This window comes from Gymnodraco acuticeps, unplaced genomic scaffold (genome assembly GCF_902827175.1).
Source record: "Gymnodraco acuticeps unplaced genomic scaffold, fGymAcu1.1, whole genome shotgun sequence".
Lineage (NCBI taxonomy): Eukaryota > Metazoa > Chordata > Actinopteri > Perciformes > Bathydraconidae > Gymnodraco > Gymnodraco acuticeps.
Genome location: NW_022992247.1, coordinates 637,288 through 645,193, shown reverse-complemented (window position 1 = coordinate 645,193; position 7,906 = coordinate 637,288). Strand labels below are relative to the sequence as shown.

Here is a 7,906-nt window from a genome sequence, read left to right as displayed (position 1 = left end):
AAATTGGAAATTAGGCACATTTGTGACATTTTCATCCGCGTTTCTGTTTTTTGTTGAAGGTTCAATCAAATGAACGAACACTTTTTAAATGAGCTCTTCAACAGCACATGTTGTTATCTGTTACAACTAATCGAACAAATGTATACGTTCTTCTTCTTTTTTTAAAAGGAAGGTTGAGTGAAATATATTGAAGTCCCCATGGCCAGCGGCTTTCAATTAGGGTTACAAAATAAATCATTAAGCTTTCTTTAGCAATTTGATTTGAGCTCTCATCTAAATTCACCTGCAGTGCTAGTATTTCAAAGATTGTGAATAACGGCAGAGACCCCGGTGAGGCCCCCCAACACCGCGCTGTCAGGAAACAGAGGTTTTATGGTCATTTGGCAGAATCAATATATGACATATTTCTCCTTATATGATTATTCTTCCTTCATGCATGCGATCATTATTCCTGAACTCTCTCGGCCTCATAAAAACATTAAAAACATCAACTCTAAACTGCATTGTCATTTTTGACTATTTACATTTTGAGACTTAACTTTAAAAAAACATTTCAACCCCGTTATGTAAATGGTTACTTTGCAGATTATGATTTTGAATTCAGCATGCAATCAGCTCATGCTCAGTGTTGCTACAGTCCTCAGAATGCGCAGCTGTTGTTTAACGCAGAGAGAAATCCTGCACGAGCGTGCAGCAGAGTCCGATATGAATAATACATATTAGTATAATTGTTTTTATTTCCCATTTATTACCTTCAGTCGCCACTAATACAGTCATATTTTTTTCTGCATACGAACGTGAAACAGAAGGGGTTTTTAAACGATGTAGCCTAAAAAGAGTGTGTGTGTGTGTGTGTGTGTGTGTGTGAGCGGGCGACTCATTTCGCGCGGGTGTGAGCGAACTGAAGCGAAATCCTGTTCTCCTGATCCAAAGACAAAATGATTTATTGGCCCATGCTTGCACGCGACGAATAGAAAGTCCTCAGATTATTTACTTTATATCGTTTATTATTATATAATCTATATAATTATACTGCAGTGTAACAATACTCAGTTGCAAGGAACAGTCCTGCATTCATAATTGTAATTAAGTTAAGGTATGGCTATAGCATCAAAATATACTTTCTCCAGAATGGCCCATTTAAGCACCATGTAAATGGTTGTGATCAACACTTTAATGGTGCACTTGGTTTTAGTTGGATTTATTTGTCTCACTTTATATAGTAGTTTAACCTATAATATTATATAATAATGTAGTTGTTGATTCAGTAAAGGTAAGTAAATAAGTGATTGAGTAAAAGGTACAACATTTGCCTACAAAATATATTGAGTAAAAGTATAAAGTATCATACTTTCCACTACTGCATTGACCTAACAAACAAACACATGGGTTGGAGCAGGCTTGTTGTTATATTTTAAATGAACCAGAAGAGGAAAATACCCCATCTCACAGTTCTATACGTTGGCCTGAGGCTACATACCCCAGCCGAGCCCCCCCCCCCCCCCCCCCAGCAGACAGGCTGTTATCAGCACCCTACAGAATGACTAACCCACACAGTCTGCAGGACACTGCACCATAACCAACGCATGGTGCTTTGGCCCAGGTTCTATGATCTCCAGATGGACTTGAACACTCCTGGAAGCAGGCTGGTTATTGGTCCACAGGTCCAATGATGGAGTGCAGGCAGAGCATGAACCTGCTGTAAAGATGAGAGGAATGAATTCAGAGGTTCTCAGTACAACTTGACTTTTACACATGTTCAGCTCCATGTCATATTATTCAGCTGCATTTCAATGAAAGAAGCAAAGCCTTCATTGTTCAAGGTGCAAATGTGATGTCAGGATCGACCTGCAGTGCAACATGCAACAAACTAAAGACTTCAAAACAAACAAGGACAACTTGAAATGAAGTAGGCCTAGTGTTAGACAATAGTGCAAGTGACACAATGTGCACGTAATACAGAAATAAGCTATATAGCCTACATTGAAAAGAGAATAAGATAAAAACTGAATGTACAATGTTAAATAATGTACAGTGTAAAATACAATCTGTAAAATACAACTGGTTCTTTTAGGCTACCAATGCAATGGTGTCCATCCCACAAACACCGGCGCCCAGCAGCTGATGTGTTGCTAGGACAGTGTGGACCCATCTTATAAGACACGCTGATAGGCTATCACTCAAAGCTGGGCTGAACACTGTTTTCCGTTAGGAGCTACATTAACCATAACACTAAAATCCTTTAAATGTTTAAATAATTAGGCTACACATTTCCACTGTAACCTGAATGCATCATAAACCATTATTCTCCGTCTCCAGGGAATTCCGGTATGATCACATGACACCAATTGTGCAGCTCTATTGGTCCGAGGCACGTGTCTAGGAGAGCCGTAGTACAACGTCATCACAACCTCATCAGCCAATCAGAAATGAAAACCAAATTCCGTAGTGAAAGTATTTGAGCGGCGTCTTTATCAGAGCACTTTAGTCCTGCTAGAAGCATCAAAACTAGTGTGCAGGGACTGCAAAGAAATTCTTTTTTTTCTCCACCACTTTTACGATTTTGAAGTAAATAAAAATATGGCATCAAGTCCTGGCATGAGGCTTTTTATTAGAAGCTGAGCATGCCTTTATTCTGTCCTTATTCTAAGCGGCGCGTCAGCAAAAACAAAAGAAAGTATTGTGCCAAAAAAAGGAACTAGTCCAGGTTCTCCAAGGTTTGGTGTTCCGGTCAAAAAAGGGTATCATTAATCATCGAAAATAAAGTGAAGCGGACCACAGCACATAGGAGTTACTTTGTGTTGAGGGCCCAGAGGCAGAGGCTGAGGGGGATCCGGATCCATCACTATGGAAGGAAAGGCTCGCAGAGACCCGCAGCGCCCACAGGACTCCGGCCAGGAGTCCAACCGGGCCATCCTGCCCCTCCTGCAGCCACCTGTCCACCAGCAGGCCCACAGGGTCACCAACTTCTATATAGACAACATCTTAAGACCGGACTTCGGACGAAAGAGGAAGGACGGGACTCTGGTCCGGGAGGGGGGCAGTCTGGCAGTGATCCTCCGCAGAGAGGAGCAGACAGGGAGGAAGTCGAGAACTGGAAATGCGCCGCAGCGCGGAGCGGGAGGCGAGGAGGAGCAGGACGAGACGGGAGAATCCGACCAGCAGGACCCGGACACTGTGGCCGAAAGGCCGGAGCTGAGAGCCGGGGAGGAGGCGATAGAGGGCCGGGGGGAGGCCAGCTCGGCCCCCGCATCCAAGCCGATGCTGTGGCCGGCTTGGGTTTATTGTACCCGCTACTCAGACCGCCCGTCAGCAGGTTGGTGGAAATATCACTGGTCCACTTTTCGTTAAATTAGAAGAACTGAAATAAATGAAAGGAATGTTTAAGGTCCGTTCAACTGAAAACAGAGATAGGCTACATGATATCTTTATCCGGGTTCAAAGCTCTCGAGGATAGCACTTCTTAGAGAAAGAGAATGACATTTTATTCTCTGAGCTTTGCGACCCCCAACCCCAATTGTAACAATTGATTTATCTTTTATTGCACCATCCTAACTATAATCATCTTATTATTTAATCATTTCAATAATAAAAAAACCGAGCCGAGACCTAGGCCTATTTAAATAAAACAAACTACTCTAAACGCAAATGAGAAAGTCTCGGATGGGAATGTTTGCTTTAAAATCACAACACGACTTGATGTTTCAGGAAGCGACATGAAAACGAAGTTATAATTAAATACAAGTCGAAAGTTAAGTTACAATATGGAGAAGCGAACTAAACCCAAGTTTAACGCCATTGTTCATCAGTCTTCTTTGTTGATATACCATTAGCATATTTCTTTTGACAATGGCGGGGTCTAAAAAGTGAGGGCCGTGTGTCCCGACAGAGAGATTCGATGTGAAATGCTGAATAAAACTTCAAAGCCCTTTAACCCGCCAACGAAATAAACAAGTCATTTTTGATAGCGTTTCTATTTTATGAACATCCTCGAAGTGAAGCGGTGTCCTCTGTCCTCTGTCCTCTGTCCTCTGTCTCTGTGCCGCTGGGGGGGGCTCGGACCGCTTTAACACACATCATGTTGTATCATGTTGTATCTGGCAGGGTTATGTTCTGAGTGCGCATGGTGCACTTGGACTTTCCTTTGTCGTGATTTAGATGCAACTGATTAATAATGTTCAAACCTAGAAACCCAGCAGAGGAAGGGGATTTGCGATCTGTTGGAGGGGCGGGAGGAAAAAGCCCAAAACGAAGCGAAAACCGTGAGAATGATAGTTTGTGTTGTTGTATGGACACTCAAAAAAAGTCCATCGAGGTCCAGGCCCGACATATGGAAGTGGCCACAAAGAGGCAGGGAGCTGCAGGACTATTCAACCAAATATAACGGTGGGAATGAGTGAGAAAGGTTTGATAAATGATGAAAGATGTAGCATTGGTGTCCCTGTTGTTTCACCTCTTACTGTTGGATGGTAAAAGATGTAGGCCTAGGTCTTCTTTCTTTTACGCACCGAGGCCCAGGCAGAATGTTCCTTCTCTTTATTTCCGCTTTGCCTTTATCGTGAAATATCAGAATATTATATTAGTAATGAAAAGAGTTTTGGCTAATTTTAGGAAAGTACTTTTTTTTAAATGGAGTTCCTATGGTAACAGGGAGAGAAAGAGGCGCCTAACTCCCCATCCTCCATCCTAACCCCACCCCCATCTGCACGTCCTCCCTCCTCCCTGAGCCACATGATAACAGACCATATTCCCCCTTACAGCTGTGATTAAATGTGTCTGTGGATTTTTTATTTATTTAAATTACACTTAAGTATTCACGGACCCAAAAGCGAGTATTTTCCCCAAAGCGTGTAGTTCCTTATGAGCCAAAGTCACCATTCAGTTCCAAACAAAGGCAGGCCTAATATATATGCTACATTCAAATAGTTCGTTTAATAGCAGGGACTTAATAATACTGAACATGTTTCTCCACCTCCTGAGAGCCTTTCTCTCAGGGTGGTGCAGGGACGCGTTCATGGAGCACTCTATTTTCACGGGACCAGCTCACACTTTAATAAAACACCTGTGATTTTTAAATGTGAAAAATATTAACTGAACTTTACACCTCAAGGGCCCAGATCCCGCAAACCAAAGAAGGCCCTGACCCCCAGCCCGGAGGACAAGCGGCCCCGCACGGCCTTCACGGCGGAGCAGCTGCAGCGGCTGAAGACGGAGTTTCCAGGGGAACCGGTACCTGACGGAGCAGCGGCGGGCAGGCCCTGGCCGGGGAGCTGGGCCTCAAAGAGTCCCAGATCAAGATCTGGTTCCCAGAACAAACGGGCCAAAATCAAGAAAGCCACCGGATAATAAAACGCTCTGGCGCTTGCACCTCATGGCGCAGGGACTGTACAACCACGCCGGGGCCAAGGAGGACAAGTCGGACAGCGACTAGAGGAGACCCGGGGACCATGCAATAAAATCACTCCAGACTGTGTGTGTGTGTGTGTGTGTGTGTGTGTGTATGCCTGTGTGTGTGTGTGTGTGTGTGTTGTGTGTGTTGTGTGTGAAGGGATGCTCATTAATGACGGTGTCCAAAATGTCCAAAACTCCAAAGTGGTGGCGTTCGTGTTGCGCCAAGAGTCGAAACAAACAAACCAATTTCTACGATGTAACGTCCAATAAAGAAGAGCCATGCTGCTGGTGCACTGTTGACAACACCATCCCGCCATTATTGGCCGGTAAATGGCTCTGGGTCTGGTCTGAAACCAAACCCTGAAGGGAAGGGAGGCCTGTCGGCTGCTGATATCAAACCCTGTCCCTGAAGTATAACCTGTCCCAGGTGAGGCAGTCAAGGTTATATACTTTTGGGATAACATATGCGTTTTGAAATCATTTTGATCGGGCTACTAAAAAAAGTATGATCATAATTATTCATATTGTTACTCTCGGATGTTTCTTTTTAGAGTGACATTCCGGTCACATTATCTCAGAAAACTGATTGTATTTCCATCTATAACAGGAATATGTTGACATGAAGGGGTGCGGGGCGGGGTCTGTTCGGGGTCCAAACACGGCCTGACGTCACATTAACTGTTAGCGAGAAGTCAGCCAATAAGAGCTGAGAACCCGAGCTCGAGGCCGACAGAGGCGGATGGACGCGCCGTCACGCGCAAGCCTGTCCGTGTGTGTGGGTGTGAAGGAACTTTTTGTATTGATTATCAAAACTTTATGCTGAAATCCAAAGATTGTGTCTCCTGCAGCATGGAGACTGTGTTGTGTTTTCTCTTTCTCTGTTTCCTTTACTCTCTATTCAGTCTGTAACATGTCTCCGGTGCGTGTGTGTGTGTGTGTGTGTGTGTGTGTGTGTGTGTGTGCGTGGTGTGTGTGTGTTGTGGTGTGTGTGTGTGTGTGTGCGTGTGTGTTAGATGGCGCCATGCAACGTTGAGGAATGTAATGTTATCTGAAATTAAAAGGTGTGCTTTTTAGAAGCTGTCTGTTAAAACTGAACACCTGGAAAAAGAGCCACACTGAACAGTCTGATGTCTGATTTGAGAGATCGACAAGCTTTTCTTTAAGATAATACATTCGTTCATATTCTTTTCTATAAACCCTTTTTATAAAATGTGTCCAGAACCTTTGTTTCTCTGCCTGTCGCCTGAAGCCTTTAAACAGACTGTCCGCTGCAGCTTCGCCAGGAAGCCTCTCTACGAATATTCAAAGACCTTTTTATTATTATTTATAATACAGTGAACCTCTCAGTCGCGTTCACGGTGCTGGAGTGTTTGCATAAATTATTTTTTACTGCCTTTTTGTGAATGCTACATGTAGGCCTTGCCGGGTCTCCTTGATGCAGATCCAAACCAAATGGTGGTCTTACGATGCTGTGAATGTCCCTGTTTGATTTCTCTGCTGTTCTAGGGCTCTTATTGCATCCACTCGGAGGAGCTTCTGCCTACGGTTTCATGAGAAGAAATAAATGAACATTTAGTGGTTTTTCTCCTCTCAGCTAAAGATCTCTTTATATGATCCTCTGTCAATAATTTATATTATAATGTTGTGATGGTCAATAAAAGACAACAATGCAAATGTGTATTTTCAGAAGATTTCTTTGTATTATATTCTGGAACACACGGAGAAATTGAAGATGAGTCTGCTTCATAATGATTGGGATGGCAGGGTGGCTTCACCTCTGAGCTCTTTAGCTTAATGCCACTGTGCAATAAGAACATAACAATCATAGCCCATAAGTGCAGCCCACAATTTCATTGAAAGTAGAATCATCTTTAGTACAAAATAAATGATAATAAGCCTGTGATAACTGAAGCACTGCAGGCTTCCTAAACCTTTGGAGATACAAGCCGTCATATAACCATCGTTGGAAGAATACTCCTTTACTTAAGTAAAAGTGGAAATACTTTGGTCTGAAAATACTTAATTACAAGTACAATTCCTGAATTCAAAATATTGCATAGAAGTATAAGTATTGCCAGCTAAATGTAATTTAAGTATCAAAAGTAATTACTCATTATAGACCATGGCTCTTTTGAAAATGATATTAATTTAGAATATGAAGTTATTCCTCCTTCTAATTGCTACAATTACATGTAAGAGCATTAAACTTGTTGTAGTGTGTTCATTTAAACATACTGTTGGTGCCATACTGCATTATATCCTATAATAATGTCATGTGTTTTATATGGAAACATAGCTGGTAATATCAAATAAATGTAGAGCTGTACAAAGTAAAATAAATGAGTAGAAGAGTACAAAGTAGCACAACATGGAAATACTCAAGTAAAGTACAAGTTTTGACAAATTAGTTATTAAGTTGAATACTTGAGTAAATGTACCAGACAATGTATCTCTTTTATTTAGATATAATTTTTTGACACATTTTGGAACAATTAGTTTGCGTCTCCCTCCCTGT

General features: G+C 42.4%; 1 pseudogene; it reads left to right on the top strand.

Moving 5' to 3' along the window:
• Window positions 1-2,421: 2,421 nt before the first annotated feature.
• Window positions 2,422-7,069, top strand: LOC117539991 (annotated as a pseudogene).
• The last annotated feature ends 837 nt before the right edge of the window (window positions 7,070-7,906 follow it).